Source organism: Ranitomeya variabilis, chromosome 8, assembly GCF_051348905.1.
Source record: "Ranitomeya variabilis isolate aRanVar5 chromosome 8, aRanVar5.hap1, whole genome shotgun sequence".
NCBI lineage: Eukaryota > Metazoa > Chordata > Amphibia > Anura > Dendrobatidae > Ranitomeya > Ranitomeya variabilis.
Genome location: NC_135239.1, coordinates 138433882 through 138456434, shown reverse-complemented (window position 1 = coordinate 138456434; position 22553 = coordinate 138433882). Strand labels below are relative to the sequence as shown.

The window sequence follows — 22553 nt, the reverse complement described above, 5'->3', positions numbered from 1 at the left end:
ACTTCCAATTTATGTTTTGTTAATCGCTCAAGTAGCCAGTCTCAGTGCTCCATACACTAGTCTCTCAAAGATCAGTTGGATTTTTATGTTTTGGGACGATGAAAGCTTGTAATCCAAAATGTCCTTTCCCAACCCACTTGGAATTACAATTGGGCTCTTTCAGGTCTCTTGACTTTCTTTTGACTCCCTGGATTCTGTTTCCATTAGAACTGTAACTCTAAAAGCCATTTTGTTCATAAAAATATCTGCCTGCATAGTGAATTGTGGGCCTTCTCCTTTTCTAGCAGCCTTTTGTAAGAATTACAGATAACAAACTCCTCTTTAAGTTACAGCCACAAAACACATTAATATAGGCTGAACCCGCCGATATCGCCAATAGAAAGGGTCCCATGCTATTAACCCCTTTCTGACATTAGACATACTATCCCGTCGAGGTGGTATGGGCCCGTATGACCACCAACGGGATAGTATGTCTAATGCGATCAGCCGCGCTCACAGCCAGGTGTCAGCTGACCTGGCACATTAACCCCCGGAACACTGCGAACAAACATGATCGCAGCATTCCGGCGGCATAGGGAAGCATCCCTGAGACCCTCGGAGCAACGCGATGTGATCGCGTTGCTCCGAGCGTCTCCTCCGTCCACCTCCCCGGCAGGCCCCGGATCCAAAATGGCCACGGGGCTCCTTCCGGGTCCTGCAGGGAGGTGGCTTGCAAGCGCCTGCTCAGAGCAGGCGCCAGCAAGCCTCCTGCAGTGCCTGTCAGATCGCTGATCCGACACAGTGCATTGCATCAGCGATCTGACACTTTGCGATGATGTCCCACACCGGGACAAAGTAAAAAAAGTAGAAAAAAATGTTACATGTGTAAAATATATATATATCTGCTATAGAATTGTCTAAGGGTCACTTCCATCTTTCTGTCTGTCCTTCTGTCTGTCACGGATATTCATTGGTCGCTGCCTCTGTCTGTCATGGAATCCAAGTCGCTGATTGGTCGTGGCAAAACGCCCACGACCATTGCCACGACCAATCAGCGACGCGCACGGCCACTTCTTACTCCCCGCACTCACTGCCCGGCGCCCGCATACACCCCTCCGGTCACTGCTCACACAGGGTTAATGCCGGCGGTAACGGACCGCGTTATGCAGCGGGTAACGTACTCCGTTACCGCCGCTATTAACCCTGTGTGACCAAGTTTTTTTTACTATTGACGCAGCCTATGCAGCGTCAATAGTAAAAACATCTAATGTTAAAAATAATTAAAAAATTAAAAAATCTTTATATACTCACCTACACCGCCTTTCCCGCTGCTCGCGATGCAAGCAGCACGTTCTGGTGGCAAGGATGGTCTGGGAGAAGGACCTGCCATGACGTCACGGTCATGTGACCGCGACATCATCACAAGGCCTGCGCGGGAAGGACCTGCCGTGACGTCACGGTCATGTGACCGCGACACAGTCACGTGACCGCGACGTCATCACACCCTGGGACCGGAAGCTGCCGCCTGCACCCCACACAGGCGACAGAGCTACAACGCGTCTGCAGAAGGTGAGTATATGTTTATTTTTTATTTTTTTAACCTGTGACATACGTGGCTGGGCAATATACTACGTAGCTGGGCAATATACTACATGGGCTGGGCAATATACTACATGGGCTGGGCAATATACTACATGGGCTGTGCAATATACTACGTGGCTGGGCAATATACTACGTGGCTCTGTGCTGTATACTACGTGGCTGGGCAATATACTACGTGGCTAGGCAATATACTACGTCACTGGGCAATATACTACGTGGCTGGGCAATATACTATGTCACAGGGCAATATACTACATCACTGGGCAATATACTACGTGGCTGGGCAATATACTATGTGGCTGGGCAATATACTATGTGGACATACATATTCTAGTATACCCGGTGCGTTAGAATCGGGCCACCATCTAGTATATATATATATTGTTCCAATAAATACATTTCGTACAGCAATACAATTTGTTATTGTACATCTTTATGTAAATAAAAAAACAAAACAATAAAAGTACACATTTTAGTATCGCCGCCTCCGTAACGACCCGACCTATCAGGCTATGTGCACAGGTTGCAGATTTCCTGCGGATCAGCAGTGTTTTTTACCGTGCAGAAACGCTGCATATCCGCAAGTGATTTACAGTACTATGTAAATCAATGGAAAAAAAGTGCTGTGCTAATGGTGCGGAAAATTCAGTGCGGAAATGCTGCGGATTAAAAATTACTATGTCACTTCTTTTTTGCGGATCTGCAGCGTTTTTGTACCCATTCGATTATAGAAATCCGCAGGGGTAAAAAACGCAAGAAATCCGCACAAAAAACGCATCAAATCCGCACCTGTGTTTTCTGCGAAGAGATGCAGAATCCGCACAAAAAATTCCACAAGCAAGTCCGCAACGTGGACACAGAACCTCAACCTGTCCCACTAGTTAACCCCTTTAGTGAATACCGTTAAAAAAAAAAAAAAAAAAGGCAAAAAACAATGCTTTATTATCATACCGCCGAACAAAAAGTGGAATAACATGCGATCAAAAAGACAGATATAAATAAACATTATACCGTCGAAAACGTCATCTTGTCCCGCAAAAAACGAGCCTCCATACAGCGTCATCAGCGGAAAAATAAAAAAAATAGCCCTCAGAATAAAGCGATGCAAAAATATTTTTTTCTATAAAATAGTTTTAATTGTATAAAAGCGCCAAAACATAAAAAATGATATAAATGAGTTATCGCTGTAATCGTACTGACCCGAAGAATAAAACTGCTTTATCAATTTTACCAAACGCGGAACCATATAAACAACCTCCCAAAAGAAATTCACAAATTGCTGGTTTTTGTTCATTCTGCCTATCAAAAATCGAAATAAAAAGTGATCAAAAAATGTCATGTGCCCAAAAATGATACCAATAAAAACATCAACTCATCCCGCAAAAAACAAGACCTCACATGACTCTGTGGACCAAAATATGGAAAAATTATAGCTCTTAGAATGTGGTAATGCAAAAAATATTTTTTTGCAATAAAAAGTGTCTTTTATAGTGTGTGACAGCTGCCAAAACCCGCTGTAAATAGTAAATCAAGCCCCCCATTATCACTGCCTTAGTTAGGGAAAAATAATAAATAAAAAAAAAAATTATTTCCATTTTCCCATTAGGGTTGGGATTACATTTACGGTTGGGTTAGGGGTGTGTTAGGGTTAGGGGTGTGGTTAGGGTTGGGATTAGGGTTAGGGGTGTGTTGGGGTTAGGGGTGTGGTTAGGGTTGGGATTAGGCTTATGGGTGTATTGGGGTTAGGGTTGGAGTTAGAATTGGGAGTTTTCTACTGTTTAGGCACACCAGGGGCTCTGCAAACGCAACATGACGTCCAATCTCAATCCATACAATTCTGCGTTGAAAAAGTAAAACTGTGCTCCTTCTCTTCCGAGCTCTGCCGTGCCCCAAAACAGTGGTTTACTCCCACATATGGGGTATCGGCGTACTCAGGACAAATTGGACAATAACTTTTGGGGTCCAATTTCTTCTGTTACCCATGGGAAAATACAAAACTGGGGGCTAAAAAATAATTTTTGTGGAAAAAAAAAAAGGATTTTTTCACGGCTCTACGTTATAAACTTTAGTGAAACACTTGGGGGTTCAAAGTGCTCACTACACATCTAGATAAGTTCTTTGGGGGTCTAGTTTCCAAAATGGGGTCACTTGTTGGGGGTTTCTACTGTTTAGGTACATCAGAGGCTCTGCAAATGCAACGTGACGCCCGCAGACCATTCTATCAAAGTCTGCATTCCAAAACGCCACTTCTTCATTTCCGAGCTCTTCCATGCGCCCAAACAGTACTTTTCTCCAATATATGGGGTATCGGCGTACTCAAGACAAATTGCGCAACAACTTTTGGGGTCCAATTTCTCCAGATACCCTTGGGAAAATACAAAATTGGGGGCTAAAATATCATTTTTGAGGAAAAAAAAGATTTTTTTTAATTTTCATGGCTCTACATTATAAACTTCTGTGAAGCACTTGGGGGTTCAAAGTGCTCATCACACATCTAGATAAGTTCCTTAGGGGGTCTAATTTCCAAAATGGGGTAAAATTTGGGGGGTTTCCACTGTTTAGGCACGTCAGGGGCTCTCCAAACGCGACATGGCATCCTATCTCAATTCCAGCTAATTTTGCATTGAAAAGTCAAATGGTGCTCCATCCCTTCCGAGCTCTGCCATGCGCCCAAACAGTGGTTTACCCCACATATGGGGTATCGGCGTACTCAGGACAAATTGTACAACAACTTTTGGTATCCAATTTCTCCTGTTACCCTTGGTAAAATTAAAACAAATTGGATCAGAAGCAATTTTTTTGTGAAAAAAAGTTAAATGTTCATTTTTTTTTTTAAGCATTCCAAAAATTCCTATGAAACACCTGAAGGGTTAATAAGCTTCTTGAATGTGGTTTTGACCACCTTGAGGGGTTCCGTTTTAGAATGGTGTCACACTTGGGTATTTTCTATCATACAGACCCCTCAAAGAGACTTCAAATGTGATGTGGTCCCTAAAAAGAATGGTGTTGTAAAAATGAGAAATTGCTGGTCAACTTTTAACCCTTATAACTCCCTAACAAAAAAAAAATGTTGGTTCCAAAATTGTGCTGATGTAAAGTAGACATGTGGGATATGTTACTTATTAACCCCTTCATGACCCAGCCTATTTTGGCCTTAATGACCTTGCCGTTTTTTGCAATTATGACCAGTGTCCCTTTATGAGGTAATAACTCAGGAACGCTTCAACGGATCCTAGCGATTCTGAGATTGTTTTTTCGTGACATATTGGGCTTCATGTTAGTAGTAAATTTAGGTCGATAATTTCTGAGTTTATTTGTGAAAAAAATGGAAATTTGGCGAAAATTTTGAAAATTTCGCAATTTTCACATTTTGAATTTTTATTCTGTTAAACCAGAGAGTTATGTGACACAAAATAGTTAATAAATAACGTTTCCCATATGTCTACTTTACATCAGCACAATTTTGGAAACAATTTTTTTTTTTGCTAGGAAGTTATAAGGGTTAAAATTTGACCAGTGATTTCTCATTTTTACAACAAAATTTACAAAACCATTTTTTTTAGGGACCACCTCACATTTGAAGTCAATTTGAGGGTTCTCTATGGCTGAAAATACCCAAAAGTGACACCATTCTAAAAACTGCACCCCTCAAGGTGCTCAAAACCACATTCAAGAAGTTTATTAACCCTTCAGGTGTTTCACAGCAGCAGAAGCAACATGGAAGTAAAAAAGGAACATTTAACTTTTTAGTCACAAAAATGATCTTTTAGCAACAATTTTTTTATTTTCCCAAGGGTAAAAGGAGAAACTGGACCACGGACGTTGTTGTCCAATTTGTCCTGAGTACGCTGATACCTCATATGTGGGGGTAAACCACTGTTTGGGTGCACAGCAAGGCTCGGAAGGGGAGGCGTACCATTTGACTTTTTGAATGGAAAATTAGCTCCAATAGTTAGCGGACACCATGTCGCCTTTGGAGAGCCCCTGTGTGCCTAAACATTGGAGATCCCCTACAAGTGACCCCATTTTGGAAACTAGACCCCCCAAGGAACTTATCTAGATGCATAGTGAGCACTAATAACCCCCAGGTGCTTCACAGAAGTTTATAACGCAGAGCCGTGAAAATAAAAAATAATTTTTCTTTCCTCAAAAATGATTTTTAGCCCAGAATTTTTTATTTTCCCAAGGGTAATAGGAGAAATTGGACACCAAATGTTGTTGTCCAGTTTGTCCTGAGTACGATGATACCCCATATGTGGGGGTAAACCACTGTTTGGGCGCACGGCAGGGCTCGGAAGGGAAGGCACGCCATTTGGCTTTTTGAATGGAAAATTAGCTCCAATCATTAGCGGACACCATGTCGCGTTTGGAGAGCCCCTGTGTGCCTAAACATTGGAGCTCCCACATAAATGACCCCATTTTGAAAACTAGACCTCCCAAGGAACTAACCTAGATGTGTGGTGAGCACTTTGAACCCCCAAGTGCTTCACAGAAGTTTATAACGCAGAGCCATGAAAATAAAAAATAATTTTTCTTTTCTCAAAAATGTTTTTTTAGCCCACAATTTTTTATTTTCCCAAGGGTAACAGGAGAAATTGGACATCAAAAGTTGTTGTCCAGTTTCTCCTGAGTACGCTGATACCCCATATGTGGGGGTAAACCACTGTTTTGGCACACGTCAGGGTTCGGAAGGGAAGCAGTGACGTTTTGAAATGCAGACTTTGATGGAATGCTCTGCGGGCGTCAGGTTGCTTTTGCAGAGCCCCTGATGTGCCTAAACAGTAGGAACTCCCCACAAGTGACTCCATTTTGGAAACTAGACCCCCAAGGGAACTTATCTAGATGTGTGGTGAGCACTTTGAACCCCCAAGTGCTTCACAGAAGTTTATAACGCAGAGCCGTGAAAATAATAAATGTGTTTCCTTTCCTCAAAAATATTTTTTTAGCCCAGAATTTTTTATTTTTGCAAGAGTAACAGGAGAAATTGGACCCAAAAGTTGTTGTCCAGTTTCTCCTGAGTACGCTGATACCCCATATATGGGGGTAAACCACTGTTTGGGCACATGCCGGGGCTCGGAAGGGAAGTAGTGACGTTTTGGAATGCAGACTTTGATGGATTGGTCTGCGGGCATCATGTTACGTTTGCAGAGCCCCTGATATGCCTAAACAGTAGAAACCCCCCACAAGTGACCCCATTTTGGAAACTAGACCCCCCAAGGAACTTATCTAGATGTGTGGTGAGCACGTTCAACCCCCAAGTGCTTCACAGAAGTTTACAACGCAGAGCCGTGAAAATAAAAAATCATTTTTCTTTCCTCAAAAAAGATGTTTTAGCAAGTAATTTTTTATTTTTGCAAGGGTAACAGGAGAAATTGGACCCCAACAGTTGTTGCCCAGTTTGTCCTGAGTACGCTGGTACCCCAAATGTGGGGGTAAACCACTGTTTGGGCGCATGTCGGGGCTTGGAAGGGAGGGAGCACCATTTGACTTTTTGAACGCAAGATTGGCTGGAATCAATGGTGGCGCCATGTTGCGTTTGGAGACCCCTGATGTGCCTAAACAGTGGAAACCCCTCAATTCTAACTTCAACACTAACCCCAACACACCCCTAATCCTAATCCCAACTGTAGCCATAACCCTAATCACAACCCTAACCCCAACACACCCCTAACCACAACCCTAACCGCAACACACCCGTAACCCTAATTCCAATCCTAACCCTAATTCCAATCCTAACCCTAATCCCAACCCTAACCCTAATCCCAACCCTAACCACAACTGTAACCCCAACGCACCCCTAACCCTATCCGTAACCCTAACCACAAGCCTAATCTTAACCCTATTTCCAACCCTAGCCCTAATTCCAACCCTAACCCTAAGGCTATGTGCCCACGTTGTGGATTCGTGTGAGATTTTTCCGCACGATTTTTGAAAAATCTGCAGGTAAAAGGCACTGCGTTTTACCTGCGGATTTACAGCAGATTTCCAGTGTTTTTTTGTGCGGATTTCACCTGCGGATTCCTATTGAGGAACAGGTGTAAAATGCTGCGGAATCCGCACAAAGAATTGACATGCTGCGGAAAATACAACGCAGCGTTTCTGCACGGAATTTTCCGCACCATGGGCACAGCGGATTTGGTTTTCCATAGGTGTACATGGTACTGTAAACCTGATGGAAAACTGCTACGAATTCGCAGCGGCCAATCCGCTGCGGATCCGCGGCCAATCCGCTGCGGATCCGCGGCCAATCCGCTGCGGATCCGCGGCCAATCCGCTGCGGATCCGCGGCCAATCCGCTGCGGATCCGCGGCCAATCCGCTGCGGATCCGCAGCCAAATCCGCACTGTGTGCACATGCCATAACCCTACCCGTAACCCTAACCCTACCCCTAACCCTAACCCTACCCCTAGTTCTAACCCTAGTTCTAACCCTAACCCTAGTGGAAAAAGAAAAAAAAATATTTTCTTTATTTTATTATTGTCCCTACCTATGGGGGTGATAAAGGGGGGGTTTATTTATTATTATTTTTTATTTTGATCGCTGTGATAGAACCTACCACAGCGATCAAAATGTACTTTGTAATGAATCTGCCGGCCGGCAGATTCGGCGGGCGCACTGAGCATGCGCCCGCCATTTTGGAAGATGGCGGCGCCAATGGAGGAGGCGGACGGGCACCGGGAGCCTCGGTAAGTATAAGGGGGGGGGAGATTGGGGCACGGGGGGGGCGTCGGAGCACAAGGGGGTGACATAGGAGCACGGGGGAAGCGGACAGGAGGACGGGGGAGCGGAGCACAGGACGGAGGGGACTACGGGACAGATCGGTGGCTTGGGGGGGCGATCGGTGGGGTGGGGGGGGTCACTTCAGTATTTCCAGCCATGGCCGATGATATTGCAGCATCGACCATGGCTGGATTGTAATATTTCACCAGTTTTTTAGGTGAAATATTACAAATCGCTCTGATTGGCTGTTGAAAGTGAAACTGCCAATCAGAGCGATCGTAGCCACGGGGGGGGTGAAGCCACACCCCCTGGGCTGAAGTACCACTCCCCCTGTCCCTGCAGAACGGGTGAAATCGGAGTTAACCCTTTCACCCGCTCTGCAGCGACGCGATCATTTCATGACGCCACATAGGCGTCATGGTTCGGATTGGCACGGGTTTTCATGACGCCTACGTGGCGTCATGGGTTGGGAAGGGGTTAAGTATTTTGTGTGACATATCTCTGTGATTTAAGGGCATAAAAATTCAAAGTTGAAAAATTGCAAAATTTTCAAAATTTTCGCCAAATTTCCCTTTTTTTCCACAAATAAACTCAAGTAATGTCTAGGAAATTTTACCACTAACATGAAGTACAATATGTCACGAGAAAACATTGTCAGAATCACCGGGATCCATTAAAGCGTTGCAGAGTTATAACCTTATAAAGGGACAGTGGTCAGAATTGAAAAAATTGGCCTAGTCATTAACGTGCAAACCACCCCTGGGGGTAAAGGGGTTAATATCAGCCCACAGCTGTCGGCTTAGCTTTTTCTGGCTAGTTTACAGGAGGACCCCAGAGAAAAAATTGACATAGGGTCTCCTTATGAAATCTAACCAGCAAAGGCTAGGCAGACAGCTGTGTGCTGATATTAATAGCCTAAGAAGGAGCCATGGATATTTGCCCCCTCCCAGACTAAGAACATCAGCTCTAAGCCACAAATGACAGTGTGAGAAACACCATAGGAAGCTGGTAAAAACGCAAACAGAAACTAAGCAAATCCGCAATCCTTTTTATACCTGCGTTTTTGACTGACTCAATTGAAGTCAATATGTGGTAAATGCTGAAAATCGACACAAAGAATTGACATGCTACCAAAAAAAAAATGCACTGCAAATACTCAAAGAAAATTTAATGATCATGTGCACAACACTTCAGGATTGTCATTGAATTAGCTTGCACAAGGATTCCATAGTGTTTTTGGCCCATTTCCATGCAAAAAAAGTTGTGAAAACGCATTAAAAACGCACCGTGTGCACACATAGTCTAAGTGTTCTAAAGATAAAAGGAGTTTACTGGGCATCTCATCTTTATAGTATACGAGGGCAGGGATAGAAACAAAAATTGTACTAACTCCCTGGAGTACCCCTTTAATGACCAGGCCAAATTTTAGAAATCTGACCATTCTCCCTTCATGATTTAATAACTCTGGAACGCTTCAAGGTATCTCAGTGATTGAGATTTTTTGGTGACGCACTGTACTTTTAGTGGTAAATTTAGGTAGATTATTTTTTGCATGGTTGACAATTTTGAAAAAATAAAAATCACAATTTTCAATTTATATCCTTAAACCAGTTAGTCATGCTGTAAAACAAAAAAAAAAAAATACATAATGTAAGAAAGTCCTTACTGAGAGCTGGAAGAGCCGTGAAAAATATGTAGACAATCTTCTTTTCAAGCAGAGACTGAAGTTTATTCGGCGTTATCGCAGCAGAACAGTTCATAGAAGTTAGAGAGATGAAGCATGCAGGCACGAACAGACGTCCAGACAGACAAAGTAATGCTGGGACATCTGGCAGTGGTCTGGCCCTAGCCTGGCCAGAGTGTGGCACGGCTGCAGAATGGCGATAGAATGGCCATGTTGTGACACAGCAGCAGGTTGGCGATGTAATGGCCCCGAACAACAGTAACAGGGGCTTTTTGTACATGATTTAGACAAAGGAAGCTGCACCTTGCAGCAAAAGGTGTATACATGATAACCTCATATTGCAGAGAGAAACGTGTTTTAGAACAAAGAATATAATGACGCAATATGACTAATTAACGTTTCCCCAAACCACATTAAAAGTCATAAATTTCCATGTCCCTCTTAGCTAACCTTATTATTCACATCATGCTTTTAGCGTGCTGCTATAACTCTTCATACACTGACAGCTCTTGATTCTGGTTTCTATCTTAACTCAATATATATATACTATTCACTACCATATACCGTATATACTCGAGTATAAGCCGAGATTTTCAGCCCATTTTTTGGGGCTGAAAGTCCCCCTCTCGGCTTATACTCGAGTCATACCCAGGGGTTGGCAGGGGAGGTGGAGCGTGGGCTGTCTAATAATGCTCACCTGCTACTGGCGCGGTCCCTGCAGGTCCCTGGTTCTCCCGGCGCCTCAGCTTCTTCCTGTACTGAACGGTCACATGGTACCGCTCATTACAGTAATGAATATGCGGCTCCACCTCCCATAGGGGTGGAGCCGAATATTCATTACTGTAATGAGCGGTACCATGTGACCGCTCAATACAGGAAGAAGCTGCGGCGCCGGGGAACCAGGGACTGCACCGCGCCAGGAGCAGGTGAGTATAATGGGGAGGGGGAGCGCAGCGCTACACGATATTCAGAACACCAGCAGGGCTAGAATAAAAAGGTTTATCTTTAAAAGAAAATGTGGGGGAGTCAGGAAAAGATAAAAATAACAATAACACAAGGAAGGAGGACGGGATGTGCATAATATGAACTAAAAAAAACATTTAAAAATATGACTAAGAAAATGACCATGTGGTCCAATATATAACATAAAGTACATCTGGTATAAATACATAAGGAAATGAAAAAAAGGGTCCACTGTATACAGCCTAGAACATAATTAGATCTTGAAAAAGTGCCTATGCAACAAATTAAATACCTTGTATACTCGAGTAAAAGCTGACCCGAGTATAAGCAGAGACCCTTAATTTTGCCACAAAAAACTGGGAAAACTTATTGACATAAGCCTAGGGTGGGAAATGCAGCAGCTACTGGTAAATTTCAAAAATAAAAATAGATACCAATAAAAGTAAAATTGACTGAGACATCAGTAGGTTAAATGTTTTTGAATATCCATATTGAATCAGGAGCCCCATAAGATGCTCCATACAAAAATATGCCCCATATAATGCTGCACAAAGGTTAACAATGGCCCCATAAGATGCCCCATATTAAAATATGCCCCATAAAAGGTGATGGCCCCATAAGATTCTCCATAGAATAATATGCCCCATATGCTCCTCCATAAAGGTTGATGGCCACATAAGATGCTCCATAGCATAATATGCTCCATATGCTGCTCCATAAAGGTTGATGGCCCCATAAGATGCTCCATAGCATAATATGCTCCATATGCTGCTGCTGCGATTTAAAAAAAAAAAAAATTACATACTCGCCTCTCATCGCTGGGCACCGAGTGCCGGTGTCCTGAGCAAGTGGGGACACCAGCGCTTTGGGGGTCAGGTGCCGATGTCGCCGCTGGCTCATGCCCCCGGCACTTGCGATATTCACCTGTCCCCGTTCCACCGCCTCGCTCCGCTGTGTCTTCCGGGTCTCTGCAGTGACTGTTCAGACAGAGGGCGCGCACTAACCACGTCATCGCGCCCTCTGACCTGAGCATCACAGCCAGAGGACCCGGAAGACACAGCGTGGCGGTGGAACGGGGACAGGTGAATATCACATGGCTCACCCTCCACCGTCATACTCACCCCATCCTCGCGCATCTCTGCAAGTCCCTGCTTCTCTGATGGTCTCCGGCGCGCGCTGGCAGCTTGTTCCTGTGTTCAGCGGTCACATGGTACTGCTCATTAACCCCTTCACAACCTTGCCTTTTTGCTTTTTCGTTTTTCGCTCCCCTCCTTCCCAGAGCCATAACTTTTTTATTTTTCCGTCAATATGGCCATGTGAGGGCTTGTTTTTTTGCGGGACAAGTTGCACTTTTCAACAACATCATAGGTTTTAGCATGTCTTGTACTAGAAAATGGGAAAAAAATTCCAAGTGCGGTGAAATTGCAAAAAAAGTGCAATCCCACACTTGTTTTTTGTTTTGCTTTTTTGCTAGGTTCACTAAATGCTAAAACTGACCTCCCATTTTGATTCTCCAGGTCATTATGAGTTCATAGACCCCAAACATGTCTAGGTTACGTTTTATCGAAGTAATAAAAAAAAATTCCAAACTTTGTTAAAGAAAATAAAAATTGCACAATTTTCCAATACCTGTAGCGTCTCCATTTTTCGTGATCTGGGGTCAGGTGAGGGCTTATTTTTTGCGTGCCGAGCTGGCGTTTTTTATGATACCATTTTGGTGCAGATACGTTCTTTTGATCGCCCCTTATTACATTTTAATGCAATGTCGCGGCGACCAAAAAAACGTAATTCTGGCGTTTCGAATTTTTTTCTCGCTTCGCCGTGTAGCAATCAGGTTAATCCTTTTTTTTATTGATCGGGTGATTCTGAACGCAACGATACCAAATATGTGTATTTTTTTCACTTTTGCCATACTTCAATAGCCTCCATGGGAGGCTAGAAGCTGGCACAACTGGATCGGCTCAGCTACATAGCAGCGATCATCAGGTCGCTGCTAAGTAGCTTAATTGCAGGATTGCTATGAGCGCCGACCACAGGGTGGCGCTCACAGCAGGCCGGCATCAGTAACCATAGAGGTCTCAAGGACCTCTATGGTTACCATCCTGACGCATCGCCGACCTCCGATCATGTGACGGGGTCGGCGATGCGATCATTTCCGGCCGCACGGCCGGAAGCGCCGGTTAAAGGCCGCTGTCAGCGTTTGACAGCGGCATTTAACTGGTTAATAGCGGCGGGTGAATCGTGATTTCACCCGCCGCTATTGCGGGCAAATGTCAGCTGTTCAAAACAGCTGACATGTCCTGACTTTGATGCGGGCTCACCACCGGAGCCCACATCAAAGCAGGGGATCCGACCTCCGCAGTAATAGTACGGCGGAGGTCGGGAAGGGGTTAAAGTAATGAATATGCATGCGTCGGCTATGGGAGTGGAGTTGCGTCCATATACATTGCATAATGAGTGGTACCACGTGACCGTTGCACAGGAAGAGCTGAAGGCACCAGAGACCATCTGAGAAGCAGGGACGTACAAAGACCGTGCCGGGATGGTGATTATGATGTGACAGCTGCCACTCCTCCTCCCCCGACGACCCCCTGAGACAATGACTCGAGAATAAGCCGAGAGGGGCACTTTCAGCCTAAAAAAATAGGCTGACAATCTCGGCTTATACTCGACTATATACGGTAATTATATATCACCTAATCAAGTGCTGATAATCAATAAAAGATTTTGTACCAAATGGGACCAATAAACGTAAGCAAGTGACCAGGAAGTAGTTTAATATATTGCACACAACCCGATTGTGAGGCTCAATGGAGCCAATGGAGACTGTAATCCCCTTGTATGAAAGTAAAAATGCATACGTGTCATCAGGTATAACAATAAAAAGATAGAAGAGGCAGTGGACAATTATTAAACATATATAATATACCAGATCCAAAATGGATACATACCAGCCAAGTGGAGCACACCACGTTTCGCTTCCGCAGCACGGTTGCTCAGTGGTTAATCTTGCAATATTGCAGGGCTGGGGTCGTGGGTTCAAATCCCACCAACGACAGCATCTGCAAGGAGTTTGTATGTTCTACCCATATTGGCGTGGGTTTCCTCCAGGTTCTCTGGTTTCCTTTCACATTCCAAAGACATGCTGATGGGGAAATTGGATTGTGAGCTCCATTGGGGACAGTAATGAGTTATGTAAAGCGCTGCGGAATGTGATAGTGCTATATAAGCAACGCATAATGCATAAAATAATAAATGGTCAAAAATGTTTGTGAGTGCTCAATTTCTGGAATTAATTGTCAGATGACCTGACTTTTCAAGAACATTTGTGGGGTCCATATTCTGGATTATACAGATGTGGGCATGTGGACGAGGCTTTGATATGTGATTTTCTTGGCCTGAAATTAATTGTGAAATGGGGTAGAATGTATTTTACTGATGAAAATAGTAAGTTTTATGGGACAAGTAATAGATTCTCTACTGGGGACCACTAAACAGAAAATATAAATTTAATATTGGAAAGTTGTGTGGAATTTCTCAAAATGGGGTGACACAAAGGCCTGGTTGTGGTGGCACATGGGGCAGTAATACTGGGAATCACTCCTTCTACCGTGCTTACTACAAACTTGGCATCTTTTTTGGGGACCGTTTTGGTTGGGAGTGGGAGGGACAAGACAAATAAAATGTTGTTCTGAAAGACTCCGTACTTCTTACAGCCTCCTCCATTGTTGGTCACATTATGAATCTGGACTATGTTTTGGCTAATATTATTCTCTGTGTTTTTCACAGTTTGCTCCAGTTATATAAGTATGGACTTTAGAGCCCGCGATGGTGCATGGCTCTCGCAATTAGACGATGTGTTCAAAGACACCGGTATCACAGGTGCTGAAGGGATTGACAAAGGAATAGGGGTGTTGACCACCAAATTTAGAGATCTCATAAGGAAAAGAACTAAGATATGGTGGAATCATGCTTTTCTTGACAAATACCTACAAAAAGGGTTAATCCCAAGGGGATTAAGAGTACAAGTATTTCCCTCCTTTGTGGTAGAAAACCCTGAGATACGGGATAAATGGGAAAGCTACACCAACACTTGCTCTATGGGATTCATGGAAATATTGAATGCAGAATCCCTGAGGACTATTGAGGTAGAAATGGAGGAGCTACAAACCACCATCAAAAAGAGCCTTTCACCCGAAAATTTAAAAAAATTTAATGCAGAGATACAGGAGGAAGCGCAAAAATGGGCAGAGGAAATACAGCAAACTAAATCAAAAAAATTTTCAAGAGATGTTAATGATAAACAAGAAAATAAGGTTTATAAATGGCGTAATTCAAATGAGAGATCACGCCCATTTTTTAGGAACAATTAGCAGTCTCGATCACGATCTAGATCAGCGAGACCTACTAAATCTGAGTTGCAACAACCTAAGAATAAGCAGGATACAAATATGGCCGGTAATGGCGCCACAATGGGGGAGAACAATCGAAAAATGAATACCAGACAGAATAGTAAAAAAGGAATGGAGACCAATAAATCTCAAGGAGGGCTCCAGGTAATAAATCTTTCAGACCACCATTTAAGTTACACACAGCTAGATGTTTTAAGTAAGGGCTTATCTTTTTCTCCAACTAACAGCTTTAATTACTTTACAGCCTTAAAAGATCTCCACCTCTTTGCACGTAAATTAATTTTAAAAAAGCTACATAGTAAGGGGGATACCGATTTGGAAGACTGGAGCCCCTCTGAGAGAGACACCATTCGGGTATTGGAGGAATTATTGGAGGAACAAACCCCTGATGAGGTAGGTGGGTTCCCCAAGAGTATCCTCCCCAGATCTACCAATTTCCCCCCCTTGTCACTCTGTCCAGCCGTGGAAGTCTTCACCAGACTGGTATCAGAAGATCTAAAAAAAATTATCTACACATCGTCGTTATGATAACCTTACCCGTAAACAGAGGGATGCTATTCACGATTTACAATCTTTGGACGATGTAGTGTTTAAAGCAGCTGACAAGGGGGGGAATATTGTAGTCTGGCCCATTGTCAAATATGAGCGGGAGGCTCTTCGCCAGTTGCGTGATACTAATGTGTACAACAAATTGAGCTATAATCCTGTGGTGTCTTTCTCAATCCAGCTTCAGAAAATTCTGGTTCGGGCTTTTGACTCAGGAATCATCAGTAAGAAGATTTTAGATGGTTTAACGGTCCCTTTTCCCAAGACGCCGACCTTGTACCTACTTCCGTAAGTACATAAGGATGCCATCAATCCTCCAGGACGTCCGATAGTTTCGGGGATAGATGGATTTTTACCTTAAAATACTAGTTGAAACTTTGCCCTCTTTTGTAAAGGACACCACGGATGTCCTGGGTAGGATTGACGGCGTCTCTGTAGAAACAGGGACTTTACTAGTCACTGCAGACGTAGAGACATTATACACCTGTATAGACCATGATGATGGTCTGCGGGCGGTCCGCTTCTTCCTTGGGACCTCCAACCTGGACGGCCCTCTATGTGAATTCATCTTAGAGCTGCTGCATTTTGTCCTCAACCACAACTTTTTCACCTTCAAAGATCAGTTCTACCAACAAAAACGTGGCGCGGCCATGGGTGCGGCCTGTGCCCCTGCGTACGCCAACCTCTTCTTGGGGTACTGGGAGAGGTTGGTTTTTGGAGACGCAGGGGCGGGGGCCGCTGACCATGTGCTGTGTTGGATGCGCTATATTGACGACGTCCTATTTTTCTGGCGGGGGACGGTGCAGCAGCTGGATGACTTCATGGCAACACTGAACAATAACATCTTTAACATTAAACTAACATATAGGTATGATTATCACAAAATTGATTTCCTTGACATCAGTCTGGAAGTGGACTTATCATCCACGATTCAGACTGATGTATACCGTAAAAAAACATCAATGAATGCCCTATTGCATGCTAAATCCGCACATAGTTCAGCCACTGTGAGGGCCGTCCCGGTTGGACAGTTTCTGAGGGTGAGGCGGATCTGTTCCACAGACCAAAAATTCAAAAGACAGGCTATGGATCTCAGGGACAGGTTCACACAAAGAGGCTACAGCCAGAGATGTATTAAAAACGGGTACAATAGGGCAAGGTCGGTGTCTCGGGACTCATTGTTATACCACAAAAATAAGAAGACCAAGCAGGAGGATAGGATTCGTTACATCTCGGTATATAATCACGAGTGGGATAACATGCGAGACATATTAGCAAAGCACTGGTCGGTCCTGGGTGCGGAACCTTCACTTAGACGTTTTGTGACAGATAGACCACTCATGACTCCTCGTAGATCAAGGAACCTCAAAGATTTACTTATAACAAGTCATTATGTTGCACCTAGAGTAAATCCTTTTGGCTGTTCAAAACCAAAACAGGGCTGTTTTAAATGTGGCCACTGCATGGCATGTAGCAATATCCTTCGAACCACCAAATTCAACTCAGTGGATGGCAAAGAATTCATGATTAGGGAATATATCTCTTGCAACACTATGAACGTTATTTATTATGCTACATGTAGCTGTCAGTTAATCTATATAGGCCTAACATCCCGGGAGCTGCGAGTACGCGTAAGAGAACATGTTAGGGATATTGTCGCAGCAAAGACTGTGGAAGATGTGTCGACCCTTAAGACCATCCCGAAACATTTCAGGATGGTCCATAATTGTAACCCCAAAGATTTTCTGGTAAGGGGTATAGACGTAGTACATATGGGCATTAGAGGTGGCAACGTCAAAAAATTATTGGCACAGCGCGAGACAAAATGGATCGTGACCTTGGGAACAATGAAGCCAGCTGGTTTAAATGATGCCCTTAGTTTCGGCCCCTTTTTGTGGTAATGTCCTTTCCTGGTTGGAATACCTTTTTCCTAAATCAATCTGTTTTTTTGGCACCTGTTTTTAATTGGTGTGAGTTTGTTTGTTTTTAACAGTTTTTATATTTGTTATACATCATATCAGGTTCCTTAAAGAAGAAAAGGGCGTTATGATCTTCAATCGTCATTTCTACAGAAAAATACTGAAGAAAGAAACGCAGCACCTTATTTAGAATGCATTATCTGTTCTGGTTAAACTTACCTTATATTATATGTATATATATATATATATATATATATATATATATATATATATATATATATATACACTGATGGACTTACAGAATTTTAGGTGTTATTAGTGATTGATTCTGTTTGTATTTATGTGCTCTGTTTTGCATATAGCATATACGTAGAATGTGACATCTCTCTCTCAGCTGTGGTGCGCGTGCGCAGGTCGGTCGTCACTACTTCCCCCCTCTCTGTCCGGCGCTGTCTGGCGACATGCAGGACCGGGTTGTTATACTCCCGTTCGTGCATTTAGCCGGACTGGTCCGGGCAGGGGCGGGTTAACCAGGACGATGACGGGCGCATGCGCCGTACAAACACAGCGGCGATTGGGGCAGGTCACCTGACGCCCATGTGACCAGTTTCCATGGGGATTTAAGGTCCTGCAATTCTTCCCACACCACACTTCCCCCTTGAGAAAGCAGGGTGCGACAGCGGCGAAACGCGCGTCGGGGTGCGTGCCGTGGTCCCTCCATACCCAGGTGAGACATGCTCCTCTTGGTTATCTTTTTTGGTGCTCACAGAGCTGAGTTATAGTAGTTGGAGATCGGCTGCCTTGCCATATCCACTTAATACATACTTTTCTACAGACTATTTATGGTGTGCTGTGAGACCTTGTAATTAGGAGGTGCTTTGTCAGTCCATATATCCTGAGTAGTATTTGATATGTACCATGGATACCAGAATTACATGAGGGCCAGGCACATTTTGGTGTCTTTGCATTTTATCGTCTTTAACACGGTTTTTGGTGTGTTTTTAATGTTTTGTATTGCTATTTCAATAAACTTGTTATGCATTTTATAACTAAATAAGCTTCCGCTATCGTTCTCTTTTTTGGTTTCACTATTTATATGTGGAAGTTGATTATCATGGTATGTGACTAAAATTGTTGGTCACATTATGAATCTGGACTATGTTTTGGCTCTTACAGCCTCCTGTGAGGCTCTTGAGTTAAACAGGAGACACTAACTTTTCTCCAGTTCCAGGAGAAAATTGTTGAGTGCTCCTTGAAACTTATTGTACAGGATGAAGCTGTTGTAGGTAGCAATCTGGATGAGGTAGATTGCTACCTTTTTTTATTTCGGGCCCTGGTCTTCCGCTTCACCAGATACGGTAGAAGAACTTGATCTGACAAGTCAACTACTCCCATCAATTTATTATAATCTGTTAGGCTAGGTTCACATTGCGTTAGTGCAGTCCGTTCAACGCATGCGTTAAACGGACTTCGTTAACGCAAGTGCCGAAAAAGCTTGCGTTATGCGATCACCCTAGCGGTGATGGACCCGGAAACTCTGCAGCCCGCGTCCGAGGGTCTGTCACAGAATGATGGCACATCGCTAGCGCATGCCGATTATGGCATGCGTTGGCGATGCGCCAGATAATAGGGGTTAATGGCAGCGTTAACAGACTGCGTTTCACCGCGTTATGCCGCGGTGTAATGCAGTCCATGTAACGGACTGCCATAACGCAATGTGAACCCAGCCTTAAGGTACCTTCACACTAAACGACTTTGCAACGAGAACGACAACGATCCGTGACGTTGCAGCGTCCTGGATAGCGATATCGTTGTGTTTGACACGCAGCAGCGATCTGGATCCCGCTGTGATATCGCTGGTCGTTGCTGAAAGTCCAGAACTTTATTTGGTCGTCAGATCAACGTGTATCGTCGTGTTTGACAGCAAAAGCAACGATGCCAGCAATGTTTTACAAGGGTAAACAGGGTAAATATCGGGTTACTAAGCGCAGGGCCGCGCTTAGTAACCCAATATTTACTTTGGTTACCATTGTAAAAGTAAAAAAAAAACACTACATACTCACCCTCTGATGTCTGTCACGTCCCCCGGCGTTCGCGCTGCTGCTCAGAGCTTCCTGTACTGAATGTGTCAGTGCCGGCCGTAAAGCAAAGCACAGCGGTGACGTCACCGCTGTGCTTTAGGGCCGGCGCTTACACAGTGCAGGGAAGCTGAAGGCGAGGGACGCGACAGACACGGCAATGTAAGTATGTAGTGTTTGGGTTTTTTTACATTTACACTGGTAACCAGGGTAAACATCGGGTTACTAAGCACGGCCCTGCGCTTAGTAACCCGATGTTTACCCTAGTTACCCGGGGACTTCGGCATCGTTGGTCGCTGGTGAGCTGTCTGTGTGACAGCTCTCCAGCGACCACACAGCGACGCTGCAGCGATCGGCATCATTGTCGATATCGCTGCAGCGTCGCTTAATGTGACGGTACCTTTACACAGACTGGCTAATTGTTTGTCCCAGGTGGTGCCATTGTTTTTGACTGTCAGTGATGTCTCCACCAGATAGCCTCCTACCAAGCTATTTATCTCTGGATGGATTCCTATTGAGTGTAAAGGTACCTTCACACTAAACGACTTTGCAACGATAACGATAGCGATCCATGACGTTGCAGCGTCCTGGATAGCAATATCATTGTGTTTGACACGCAGCAGCTATCTGGATCCTGCTGTGATATCGCTGGTCGTTGCTGACAGTCCAGAACTTTATTTGGTTGTCAGATCGGCGTGTATCGTCGTGTTTGACAGCAAAAGCAACGATGCCAGCAATGTTTTACAATGGTAACCAGGGTAAATATCGGGTTACTAAGCGCAGGGCCGTGCTTAGTAACCCGATATTTACCCTGGTTACCATTGTAAATGTAAAAAAAAAACAGTACATACTCACCTTCTGATGTCCGTCAGGTCCCTGGCCGTCTGCTTCCCGCACTGACTGTGAGCGCCGGCCGTAAAGCACAGCACAGCGGTGACGTCACCGCTGTGCTCTGCTTTTACTTTTCGGTCGGCCGGAGCTCACAGTCAGTGCGGGAAGCAGACGGCCAGAGACCTGACGGACATCAGAAGGTGAGTATGTACTGTTTTTTTTTTTTTTACATTTACAATGGTAACCAGGGTAAACATCGGGTTACTAAGCGCGGCCCTGCGCTTAGTAACCCGATGTTTACCCTGGTTACCCGGGGACTTCGGCATCGTTGGTCGCTGGAGAGCTGTCTGTGTGACAGCTCTCCAGTGACCACACAACGATGAAACAGCGACGCTGCAGCGATCGGCATCGTTGTCGATATCGCTGCATCGTCGCTTAATGTGACGGTACCTTAAAGCTAATTAGCTGATTAAATAATTCCCCCAGCCAGACAGTAGTCATAATTTCATAAGGAATGATGGAGTTGACGTATGTTCTAGCTGTATACTGGTTATATTTTCGATATCTCTGGAACAGGCCGAATGCTCGCCGGGGTTGCAACTCGTTCTAGCACGCAGGTGTAAGGAGATATGTAGAATAGCTAGTAGAAGCCAGGTAGCAAAGCAGTATTTGGTCTCAAAGTCTAACGGGGCCCGGTCGGACCAGATGGCTCCAAAACAGCCGCCCTTTGACCTTCCATAGAGAAGTTGTGATCCATCATAGGTTTTTGGCGTTTCAGCTGCCTGATCAAGTGGGAGGGAGGCTAGGACCATCCTAGGGGGCAGCGAAGGGAGCGATTAACCAAGGGGTTAAGTGCACGTGTGATGATGTGGGCCTTTGTTCTCTGCCAAGGGAGGTCACGCCATGTGTCGTTTAGGAAGAAACGGGAAATGGCTGGCCCCCACACCTCTGATGTGGTTGCCAGCATCCAACAGCCGAACATCATGCTGGTAACTGACTTGTGTCATCTGCTTATACTTTTGTACTACCACGTGTGCTTGCACATCTGACAATTGTATATGTATAGCCATTGTGTGTGTATATAGTGTATACACAGAGGGAGGGACTCTCCCAGGAAGGGACTCTTCACGCACTCGCACACACATTTGGGGATGTGAGAGACGCACACACACACATTCAGGGTGTGAGACACACGTTCAGGGTGTGAGAGACACACACACACACACACACACAAATTCAGCAAAGAGTTTTTTTACTCAGCAATCATTTTTATGCATTTTAATTTTTTATATTTTAACTTCTCTGGATGGTTCTTTTTATTCATAGATTTGTTACATACATGGTCTTTTTATTTGTATTTCATTTAATCATTGTGATGTTTTAGCTGTATGAACTTTGACTTGTCATGTGCCTGGTTTTTTTTTTTTTTTTTTTTTTGAGAAAAAGAAAGGGAGAAAAAATGAGACTGCATATAAGAAGGTACAGACCTGGAAATCCACTTGTGAGGTTTTGTCCTGAGGAAGAGGTCCTGCATGACCTTGAAGCGCATTGACTATTAACCTGTTTGAAATAAAGCTTTGAAGAATATCGTCTGCCCTTCATCTTTATCAGCAGCGAAGATTTGGACACACACCCGGTTTCAACACACATACACACACATTCAGGGAGTGAGAGACACACACATTTAGGGAGCGTGAGAGACACAAGGGAGAGGGAGACATACACATACACAACCACCCACCCAGGGAGAGGGAGACATACACACACACACACACACACACACACACACACACACACACACACACACACACACACACAC

The 22553-nt window shown here is 44.3% G+C and overlaps 1 protein-coding gene and 1 long non-coding RNA gene across 4 annotated transcripts in view; both read left to right on the top strand.

Annotated features, from left to right (window-relative positions):
* Window positions 1-18084, top strand: part of LOC143788531 (uncharacterized) — a 42809-nt gene extending 24725 nt beyond the window's left edge. The window contains exons 2-4 of the long non-coding RNA XR_013218660.1: window positions 15605-15753; window positions 16088-16194; window positions 17928-18084. This is a non-coding gene — a long non-coding RNA (uncharacterized LOC143788531). The remainder of the gene's footprint in view (window positions 1-15604; window positions 15754-16087; window positions 16195-17927) is intronic.
* TCF20 (transcription factor 20) overlaps window positions 1-22553 on the top strand; it is a 477459-nt gene that overhangs the window by 169245 nt on the left and 285661 nt on the right. The gene's annotated exons all lie outside the window — the stretch shown is intronic.